Here is an 11,973-nt window from a genome sequence, read left to right as displayed (position 1 = left end):
CAGGATGTGGGTCTTTCTGGCCATGATCAGCTCAACATTTTGCTTGTACTCCTTAACTATATCTGCAAAGCCAGGAAAGGAAAAGGCAGCAGCTCATGGAGCTCTGCCCAACTCTTTACAAGCATGGAGCCTCCTCCTGTAAAGGTCTCATCCCACACCTTGCAGCCATGCTCCCCAGCAAGAGCTGTGGGCAGCCTGAATTCCTCACACTGCTCCCTCACTCATTGGTTTCAGAATCAAGAACATCACTCTGCACATGCCTAGCAGCTCACCTGCACAGCATTCATGATACTCCTATGAGCAGCATTTGGAATTGTCCCATCCTTGCAAACACCCCAGGTCAACGGATGGGGCTTTGAGCAGTGACAGAGCTCTGGGTATCCCTATTTACTGCATGGACGTCAAAGCAGATGACCCACAAGGGTCCTTCCAATGATCCTACAGGACTCAACACAGCACAAACTCCATGCCAACCCTCCCTTTCCCAACAGGAACGCAACCACATGGAAAAAAACAAACAGGAGGAAACCACACACCAAACCTGCATGAGGACGACAACGGCGCACCACGTTGGGAACCCAACAGAACACCCCAGTGAGGAGAAGGGAGAGGAGATGTACAGCAAAGCTGCTGCACGACCCAACGCTGGTTGGTTCCTTCACAAGATCAATAAGCAAACACAACCCCAGCAGCGTTTCCTGTTGCACTCACCGCGCAGGAAAGTGGAGGAGTAGGCAGCGAAGGAATCGAAGACGCCGTTGGAAGCCATCCCCTCACCCCGTGGTTGGGCTCTCCTTGAGCAGCTGCAGGAAGAGGAGGAGGGATGGGGAGGAAGAGGAAAGCAGCGCAGGTTGTCTGGCTCACTCGTAGTGTTGTGGTTGGGAGCGCAGCATCACCTGATCCGTGCCATCAATGGCCTCGGCGGTGGTTGTGGTGGCTGGGTTGGGTTTTTTTCCTCTTTTTTAATAATAATTTTATGGCTTGTGTTCGTTGGCTCGTGGTGAGAAACAGACAGGAGCGCCGAGAGGTTTTCTCTTCAATTAATCACGTTGTTGCCTGAGAAGAAACAGAGGAGAGAGCCCATAGGTTCCTAATTGGGTGATTGAAGTAACGGCCCATTTACAGGCAGTGGTTTTCTCCTTTTAACTGCCTCTTCTCCCACATTCGCCACTCATCTGAGCCATCGTTTTGAGCTGTGCTTTCTGACTCCTGGCCCTTGCAGACAACCACTGGAGCGGAGACTGCTTCCATATGTGTAGATGGGTGGCTCTTCTTCACAGGGATTTTATGTGAATTAGCATTAAGCAAAAATCTGAAGCACATGCGGCAGAATAAACATGGCTCTCCACAGTGCAGAGACCTGCTGTCATTGCTTTTGGGGCTGCTTTGGGGTTTTTACATCTCTTTCCATGCAGAAAAAGGGTGGGAGGTTCAGCCTCCATCTGGCTCAAGGCCCAGTAGGGTAACCAGGGAGAAAAGTGAGGATGGGAGGAGGGGAAGGTGCTTTTAAGGCTCTATTTCTGCCCTTCATCACGTGCCAGCTGGGAACACCAAGCAAACCTCCATCAGCTGTGCTACCTGTGGGCTCTGGTGGGGTCTTTTCCTCTTGGTCACCCTCCCACCACCTCGTTTTCCCTAAATCATGACTATGCCATCCCCACAGACACAGCACCAAGCCCCTCAGGAACAGCTGAGACCACTGGCCTTGGCTACTGTCCCTCTGCAATCCACAACATGGGCTGCAATTGTAATGTTTCCCCTCCAGCTCTTTGGAATCAGGACATTTCCTCCGCAGGTGAGGCTCTAAGTTTGCTCCTTCAGATGTAAGGGTTTATTCTGTAGTCTACAAGCAAGGGGTCATCCCTTGCTATCTGTATGCCATACCTACATAGAACTCCCAGTGTGGGTCATGGAGATCAGTGCTGCTTCATTAAGTGCATTGATTGCATTTGGGTGAGAGCAACAGGCACCTCCAGCAACCAGTATGGAAACACATGGAAATCCAAAATGCCTCTCCTATAGGAACCTTTAGGAAGCAATTGCAAGACAAAGCCCACATGAAATCCTTCATTTGTTGCATCCAAATTTCCAGACATTGCTGTGAATGAAGTTGCAAAGCACTGAGCAAAATCCACTGAGCCTTTGTTGCCCTCCCCCTGCAAACAGAGCCCCAGCTGCTCCTTCCCATCCTGTGCATGGTGCAGGAGCTGCAGTGCTGCCCCAGTGCTACAAGCTGCAGGAGCAGCCATGCATTTCTAGTTTAGCAAACCCAGCGTTTTACCCTCCTCTGCTCAGAAAGAACTGACACTGGCTGCTGCAAACAGGTTGCCGTAAGCAAACTGACACAGGGGCTTTACCAGCCCGTTGACTTCCCCTATGGTGCTGCTAAAACCACAGCTGTCTGCAGCCGCCCTCCACTCCTACACCGCAGCTCTCACCTCTGGGAACAGCACCACCAAACCCAGCCCCAGGGCTGCAGGACAGCAGATCCAGCACTGCTGTACGTGCATCCATGTGCAACCAGGTGCCAAACAAAAGGCAGAGCTCAGGGTGTCAGCACCTGCTAGTTTGGCCCATAGGAAACCACTGCAGCATGCATGGTGCTTCCCAAGCACAGTTGCAATTGCAACAAGTGAGGTGGGATGGTAGTTTCACGTGGGAAAACAAGGCATGGGGTGATGAGGATTAAAACCCCTCTTCATTAGGGCTGAGAGCAGACAAATCCATGCCCTTAGCCCTGCAGTGTGCCATCACCTTTTGGAAGGTTACCTTTAAGCTGATGCAGCTGTCAGATGTCCTGAAGCTGCAGTTCAGCTTTGCTTGCCCCATTCCCCTGCCTGGTGGCCATGCCCCTGCAGCACAGCCCTCCTCCACCCCTGCTGTGGCTTCAGCCATGGGAAACAAGGCATGTGATCGCCTCCATCCCAGCCATCATCCTCAGCCTCGCCGGCGCCAGGCTGCTCTGCTAACGCCATGCACTGCCAGGACCCTCGTTGCACGCGCCCGTGGCCCAGAGGCACAATGATGCCATTATAACCCGGATGCTCTGCTGATCCCCTGGAGCAGGGACCGGCCACGCGGTCACTCCTTTCTCAATGCATCTGAAGGGTTAAAGAAAAGCTCCCGAGTCCTAGAGCTATGGGGTGAGCTGCAAGCAGAGGGAATCTGCAGTGGGTCGGGGGATTGTCCAGAGAATGGACCACAGCCCTGGGGTGATGGGGGAACAAGGAGAGAAATGAAGAAAGTGTTTTTAGGAAGAGGCCAGGAGTCAGGGGCAACATGCAGGCACTCAGTGCTGCCTTGAAGCACAGACCCTGCGCCCATGTGGGGGTCTTTGGAGCCCTGAGGGGCTCTGGGGAAGGGTGCTCCTGCAGGACACCACCTGGGCCTGGGGCCCCTCTCACCCTGTCAGAGCAAGAGCACAGCCCTGCAGGGCTTTTATCTCTCCTTTCACTACCTCAGGGCTGAGAGCAAAGTGGAGAAATTGCAGCTGAGTGCACCACAAAGCAGCACACAGCCCCACACTGCCGGGCACCCGGCTCTGCTTGGGGCGGTGGTTGCACCATCACTGGTCACACCACGGTCACGCAGTGCCCTCCATCCGACCCTGGGATCACACGCTGCTGGCACCTCCATGGACCACATCCCTGTCCTTCAGTGCACTCATCTCCACAAGCCCCAGCCCCTGTGTGCTGCCAGCTGCAAAGCTGCAAGGTCCCTTCCAACCCAGTCATGATGAGATTCTTTGATTCTCTGATTTCAGTTGCCAGCAAAAAAGCACAGGGGCCCACATGAGCCCCATGGGTGCAGCTGTGGGGTCAGATAAGGGAGAGCAAGTGGGATGGAGGAGATGAACAGCAGAGCTGCAATGGGGGGTGCTCAGGGTGACTTGGAGGGGAATGGCCCCCAGAGCAGAATCACACCCCCAGGTGATGACTTTGGCTGCTCAGTGGCATCCCTCAATGGTGTCACACCATGGATACCCTGCGGCTGCTCCCTGCGGGGCTGCATCCAACCACACAGAGGGAGAGAATCTAAAAATAAGCCCAACCTCAACCCATTCGCAGAGCACGAGGAAGGTCCCTTTCTTCCCTGAGTTTTCCCATTACAAAATAACAAGGGGAACATACAAAAATCACCCATCCGTTTTAACAGCTCCTCTCGCAAACAGTGATGTGAAAACAAACAATTTATGGCAAATGGTGTGAATTTTTGTGTCTGGTCTGTGGTCTCAGAGCATGCGTTACCCAAGAAGAGCTCTGTGCAAAAGCCAAGGAAACCAAGGCGGCTGTTGGTGGGTTCCCACTCCACACATCTCCCATAAGGATGAGCAGAGCAGCAGTAACCCCACACTGACCAGTGTGGAGGAGGAGGACCATGGGAGAAGCCCTGAGGTCTGCACCCCACCGCACAGCCACAACACACACACTATTAGCCCTGATGTGGTGGGATGCACGAGGTCTAAATCAGGGGTAAAATGAGCCCAAAGACCAAAGGATGACCATTAGTCTGCATTGCTTTTTCTGTTGAGTTCCTTCCAGTCCCACAGTATTGCCTCATCCATTCCTTAACAGGGCATCACCTGGATTCATCCACCCAAATCCTCTTCTCATCTCAGTGTGTGGTGCATCTCTTACTTTGAGGAAATACTTTTTCCATCTTCTCTTTCCTTCTCATGCACAGCAAACTGCACACCTGGCAGGATGGGATCCTGCTCTGCTGACCCCAGAACATGGCTGGATCCCATACAAGCATCTCTTAAAGGAACAGCAGAGCAGCTGCAGATCCCCACACTTCTCCCTTCCAGGTTTGAGAGGGCAGAGGGCTTATGGGGTGCCCAAGTCTGGGGCTCGAAGGGAGACTCAGAGCAGCCCTTGCACCCTGCTGCATTCATATTTGTTTTTATTTAGTTAGCAGCTTTGCTCATAGCAAAGCAGTGGCGTGACCGCCTCGTGCCTTGGATGTAGGGCAGCAGACGTGGGAAGCTGCCTGGTTCAAAGGCTCACGCGTGCCCTATGGATCTGGGCTCTCCACCCTGCAGTAAAGCGAATCCGTTTGGGATTTGGCATCGTGTAAATCTGCAAAGGCAGTGTGGAAAGAGCAGCTCTTATTGATCCGACCCCAGCGCCTCTGTGATAAAAAGAGCTGCTCACTAAAATGTGAAAGCCACAGGGCACAGCCGGCTGCTGACCTGGCACCCAGGGAGGAGCTGCCATTTCTCACACTCTGGGGCCAGAAGTGAGGCTCTCAGGAGGGTCCCAGCATTACCCTGTGAAGGATCCCTATGTCCTGTGGGATGAGGTCTCCAAAAGCAGTGTGGGCTGCAGTGTGCCAGCAGGAGGCTTCTGAAGCCATTAGAAAACTGTGTGCTATCCTACAGCCTGCTGTGGGCTGAGAGTGAGAGTTAGGGATCTCCACCACCAGCAGGGAGAGGAAACCCCCAGACATGGTGTTCATCCCATCCTCCTTCCTAACTTCATCCCATCCTACTTCACACTTTCACCCTTACCAAATGAAAGGGCACTTGGAAACACTTTAATGCTGCACAGTCCCAAAAAGCAGAAAATACATTAACATCATCACAAGAATTGTAGAGAAGAGATCTTGGGGAGTCACCAAAGTCCTTCCTGGGGTACATATGTGTGATTTGGAATTACAATCCTGATGCCTCACTGTGGCACTGGAGGCCCTGGGAAAAGCCCTGAACTGCAGCATCTTGTGCTATAGAAGGGATTCAGCTCTATTTTTCCTATATGTCCTTCTCCATAAACCTGTCTTGCCCTCAAGTACACAGGGACCAGCAAATAGGATCAAGTTCAGCCTTCTTCCTTCCTCTTTCCAAAGGCAGAACAAAGCTGCAGACCCCCAAGCATTGGACTGCAAGGGAAATGAGGGCTGGCATCTGCATCTCCAGGTTATTTTTTAACCTGATTGCCCAGAAAGATCCTTTTGCTGCAGCCCACGTTTACTGAAAACAGCATTTTTCAGTGGGATGTAGGGATGCTTTTCATTGAAATCCAAGGGCTGGGTGCATCCCTGGGCAGGTGCAGATCAGGTGCAGATGTGTCGGATCCATCAGCTGCCACATGCAGCTGTTGGCTCCAAAAGAAGCCATGAGAAGAGATTGGTGCCCAAACACAAGGAGGGACAACCACCAACACCCCCCAGCCAGGTGCAGTCGTGGATGTCTGATGTCTTCCATTCAATCCGTGTTAAACTGCTGTGATTCTTGATTGCTGCCTTCTCCATCCACAATCTCAGCCCAAGGCAGAAGCGCTGCAGATCCCACGGATGGAAGGATCAGCTCTAAATACAACTACTGGGGCAAAACCTGCCAACAAAAGGCACAAAAGCACTTCAGAAGGGGAGGCAGAACTTTCTCCACGAGGTTTCGGGGGGGGAAATTTGCTCCTGAGTGCTTTTAGTGATGGGAACAACCTGAGAGGAGAACCATCCACGTGCACAGGGAGGCACATCCACCACTGACGGAGCCCATTGCGAGAGCAGGGCGTGGGAAACTGCCTCTGACTGTGGTTTCTCTGAGCTGTGGACTCAGTGTCGGCGCTGCCGGGTGAGTCACAGTCAGAGCAAGAGAGAGGGGAAAGAAAAAAGAAAGAAACGAAAGAGAGAGAGAAAAAAAGAAGCAACTCAAAGCCCAGCGGCAGCAATGAGCGCTTCGGACCCGGAGCAGCCACCTCCTGCTCACAAGAATGAGGTCAGAGCTTTGAAGAAAGAAAGATCCAAAAATGGTGTTAGTGGGGCTTTTTTTTTTCCCCTCTTATTTATTTATTTTTAAATTTTTATTTTTTTTTTTCTCTTCAAACCATGAATAACAGCCCCTGCCTGGAATAAACCAACAAACAGCACCTGAAATCTCCCCTCTGGAGTGACTGGAGGATGGGCAAGGAAGCTCTAAGGCACTCCTGACCTGAGTTTACCCTTAGCTGGAGTAGCACAGGCTTTTGAAGTGGCACTTTTCCGGGTGAAAAAGGCACAATTTTGGGTCTCTTGCTGTCCTCGTGTGTGTACCATGCAGGGTTCTTTCCTCTCCCCCAGCTCCAGACCCTGGGTGTGGGACCCAATTCATAACACTGACCTGCACTGGGAGCCAGGAAGGGGGCTGCCCCTATGGGAAATATCAGCATGGAGATGCCTGCGGGGTCACAGAGGCTCCATCGAGCGCTGCTGACGTGAGCTGCCGGGGGTTGCACCTCCCTGCAGGCATCAGTAGATCTCCTCATGAAACGAAACCGCCGTGAGATTTGAAGTTTTGAATTCTTGTAATTTGTTCTGAATCATTTTCAGCTCGGTTCTGCAGGTGACTCAACCTGGGAGTAAAACAAAAATCGATTCATTAAATTAAAAAGAAAGAAAGAAAGAAATCACAAAACCACATTTCATTCATGTTCAAGAGGAACCGGCAGGCAAGGAGCAGGCAGGGCACACATGGTGGGGAGATGTTGGAATGGCTGCAACGGGGGGCCCAAAGCTGCAGATGAGGCCCTGAGCAAGATGAGCTTGAGGAGAGCAGCCAGCCCATGGCAGGGGATGGGGGGCAAGGCACTGCAAGGACCCTTCAAATCCAAACCCAACCATCCTACAGTTCTTGGATCTTTAAGGACCCTTCCAACCCAAAGCTGAACAATTCTGTGATTTTCAAGTCTTTAAGAGCTCTTCCAACCCAAACACAACCCATTCTGTGACATTTAAGGACCCTTCCAACACAAACCCAACTCATTCTATGGTTCTATGACCTTTAAGGACCCTTCCAACCCAAATCCAAGTCATTCTGTGGTTCTATGACCCTTGAGGACCCTTCCAACCCCAATCCAAGCCATTCTATAGTTCTATGACCCTTAGGGACCTTTCCAACCCAAAGCCAAGCTATACTATGGTTCTATCATCTTTAAGGACCCTTCCAATGCAACACATTTATGGTTCTATGATCTTTAAGGTCTGTTCCAACCCAACACATTCTATCACTCAATGATCAAGTGAAAGATGGAAAAGCCTCCACCACACGAGGAGCAGGAACCACACCAGGACAAGGACTGCGGCTCTGGCTCTGCACTATTGGAGGGATTTGAAACCCAGGGCCTGCTCTACCCACAGACACTTTTGAACTCAACAGGAACCCTGCGGTGACACAAAGCCATGGGCCAGAAGTCACCTTATCTGCGACCCAGATAACTGATGTGAAACCATCCTGGTGCTGGGGCCGGACGGGGTCTGTGCTCACACCACAGCATCCGCTCCCCAAACACATCCCTTGGTGATAGGAAGGGCTGCAGCAGCCCCAGCCCTCACCCGCACACCTCTTGGGGGTGACACCAGTGTAGATGCAGGATGGATCAGTGATGGCTTTGCACCACTTCTACCCCCAAACCTCTGGGACTGTGGAGATGAAGGAGAAGTAGGTGAAGGAGCACAGCAAGACGGGGGCACAAAGCCTGGAGCTGGATATTGTCCCCCCCAGGGCTGATACCCGCCATCACCTGCGGCCAGGAAGAAGCGGAGGAGGGTGTTTTTTTCTCCCCCCCACCCCCCTGCAGACAAAGCTGCTGCACGAACTCATGAAATGGCCTTTTCTCAGCGGTGGAGCAGACACAACACGCAGCAGCTTCCGGCCCTGGGGGGGAGGTTGTGGCAGCGGCTCACGCACCCCAAGCAGAAGTCTGCGCCGCGCGGAGGAAGTCACTGGTGGCCGATGGCCCCATGGTGGTTTGCAGCCCCCATTGCACTGGGGAGGGAGGGTGGGAGGGGAAGGAGATGTGGCTCCCAGTGACCCCCCCAACCTCCCCCACCTGCAGCTCTCTGGGGTGAAGAGCAGCCAGTGCTGCACGCTCTACAAGGATCGGTCTTTCTAGCAAGGCTAGAAAGGACTTTGCTGTCGCGCATCCCCTCCTTCTCTCTTGGCTGGAGAAATTCAACCCCCCTATTAACCCCCCCCCCCCATGCCAGCAGGATGCTACTCTTTGCAGCAGCAGCCCCACACAGTGCCCAGCCCTATGCTCTGCACACACCCAGCCAGCTGCAGCCACCAGCTTAGGAATAATGCACTGAGAAAACCCCCATCCCATAAACACTCGCGACCACGGCCGCTGCACTTCCTTGATTACCAGCCCCACACTTTTCATTAGGAATTACTTATTAAACAGGGATCTAACCTTTCTCCCAGCTGGTAGCAGATAATGAGGGTTTTATTAAGTTGTCATGAGCAATCGGCGGCTAATGCAAGCTGCATCCACTTCATCCGAGGGCTCCATGCTTCATTAGTGATGGGTTATTAGGCCATTTATAATTAAACATTCAGTGGTGGTGGTCACCTGTTGGGCAGAAGGGACTGAGGAAGCGTCCCACAAATGAGGTGGGTTCTGCAGTGATGGGTCACAGAGTCATGGGGAGGAACTGATGCTTGTGCCACATTTTGTTGCCCCATTGGTTTTTGGGTCTGACACGACCCAATGAGCTCCAGGTCTGGGGCTGGAAGTTGCACCTGGAGCAGCATTTGCAGACCCATGACCCTTTTGAGCCTGGATCACCGATAGCTGTGTAGCAAAGCAGAAAATCCCAGCATGTGGGAGAGTAATTTAAGAAGAAATAATTAGGGAAGGGAAATTTGAATATGCAAATGAGCCTTTTTCTCTTGCCTGGGAATAAAACCATAAATTTCAGTAGAGAGAATGAAGTGCAAATTGATGAACAACTCGTGCTGCTCCCATATTTCAGCCATGCCAAAGAAAGAGGATATATGAGAAGAGATGGGTTTTCATGACGTTGTTTGGGGCAGGGAAGGGAACAAGCACTTCCTTGATGGAAACAGAGCTGGAGTCGGAGCACGCAAGCATTTGCACTCAGCCCAGCATGGAAGCAAAACCCAAACCATGAGTCAGACCCCATGCCAAGGCCAGGAGAGGTGCAAGGAGCAGCAGGAAGGCAACGCATTGGGACCACCGGGCTCCCTTGGGATCTCATAGGCTGCTCCTTCCACCTCCCAGCTCTGGGGGAGCTCCCTCCTGTTTTCCTCAGTGGGGAAACTGAGGCACCGCAACCACCTCATTGTTTTCCTACACAGCATCTCCCAAATTGCCTCTCAACCCAAAGAAGGAAACCTCTAACGAAAAGAGTAATTAATGGATGGCTTTGTCCCTACGTCCAACGCCAATAATTTAAACCCAATGAGCGAGGAAAGAAAAACCACACTGCCATTATTTCAGACTCTCTAAGTTTGGTCACTTGGGTTGTGTTTTTTCATTAGCCCGCTCTCTGGCAATAAGTAATTTTCCTTAATGCCTTGAATCACTCTTGATACCGCTGTGGTGTGCCTGTGGCCAACGTGAAGGATGAGGAGGTCGCAGCCGGCGTGTCTTTGTTGGGATGGGGTTTCATTAAATGTGAATGACCACAGAATCCAACGGTGGAGCCCAGCAGCACTGCCCACTAATTGCTTTAGCGTGCTGCTGGTACCACCACAATTTCCCCTCTTCGGTATTGGGATTTGTCTGCTTCATCCAGTGCCCTCCATCAGGACTGCCATACAAATACTGCTTTTCAGGGCTATTTCACCACCGAGGACATCAGGCACCTTGAAGGCCTTGGGAGCTCAATGCCCCGCAGTGTCCTTCCAAAGCATGGGGCCAACCAAGTACAGCCCTAATGCTGCTGTCTGGAGCAAGGGTGGACACCGCAGCCCCATCCCCATTACTGAGCAAACACGTGGCTCGTTGTGCTTTAACTAATCCAAATCCGTCTGCGTTATTGTGCTGTTCTATTCCTAAATCTTGCATTACATCTGAAAGTCTTTCAAACCATCTGCACAAAAGGACTCTCTGTGGTTTCTAGGGCATTTTCTGTTTAACTTGCATTAAAGTGTACCAAAGATCTACAAGTGCATTAGCGGTCCTGCTCCCAAATTGCTGTTATAACCTTTGCCCTCAGTCAATCAATCTTGCTGACACCCATTAAAATGAGCTCATGGTGCTGTTTTTATGGCCGGATTAAGTGGTATATCTGTAGCTCGGGCGGTTTGGTAAGGGCGTCACACTGCTAATGATTTCTTTATTGATCTTTAATGATTTCCTACATTAGTACAAGCAACATTAGCTTCAACAACATGCTCCGGGACAGACTGACTAAATAATTCACTGCAGCAAACTGTGATCACATAACTGCACATTCCTCTTCTGTGTTAAGAAAAGAGTGAGGGAGCTGCCTAATTATATCCTCTGATACAACAGAGAAAGTTGTGGCCTCCCCCCAGGTTTCTCCCTGCCTCCCCATCCCCGAACTGAAGAACAAACTGTCCCATAAGGGGTTGGGGATATGCCCCAAATTACTCCTTGGGAGAAGAACTCGGTGGCGTGGGTCAAATTCTCCATGGGTGTTGGTGCAAAGCCAGATGAAGCTGGGCATGCCACAGTCTTCATTAGTGTAACCGGTTGCAAACCACAGCTCTTGACCTGCAAATAGAAATGATTCCTTCATTAATGGAGATGTCAGCAGTGGGGAACCTGTGGTTTCTAATGACAGAGCCATTTTCATCAAGAGTACAGACTATTAGGAAAACAGAACTGTGGCCTTCTTCCCTCTATCCCAACTTAATGCAGGGATGGTTTGCCTTGAGATGAAATGCGACACTTTGAGGTCCTGAAGAGCAGCTCCTTCCTATAGAGACACTGTGTTAAACGTCATCATGACTTACTTTAGTTGACAATGAAAGCCTTGGTTGATGTTATCACCAGCACTTCAGTGATGGGAATGGCTTCAGGACAGTACCTGCAGATGTCACAGCATGGGGGTCTCAAAGGGCAAGGCTAGAAGGACATGGGGTGATCAGTGTGATGGCCCAGCGTCCATCCCTGGAGGTGCCCAAGGCCATGGATGGGAGCCTGGGCAGCCTGAGCTGGTGGGGGGGCACCCAGACTATGGCAGGGCTTGGAACTGGATGGTTCTGAAGGTCCCCTCCAACCTAAG

The sequence above is a fragment of the Coturnix japonica genome, chromosome 23 (genome assembly GCF_001577835.2).
Source record: "Coturnix japonica isolate 7356 chromosome 23, Coturnix japonica 2.1, whole genome shotgun sequence".
NCBI lineage: Eukaryota > Metazoa > Chordata > Aves > Galliformes > Phasianidae > Coturnix > Coturnix japonica.
Note: the sequence above shows the minus strand (reverse complement) of the source record.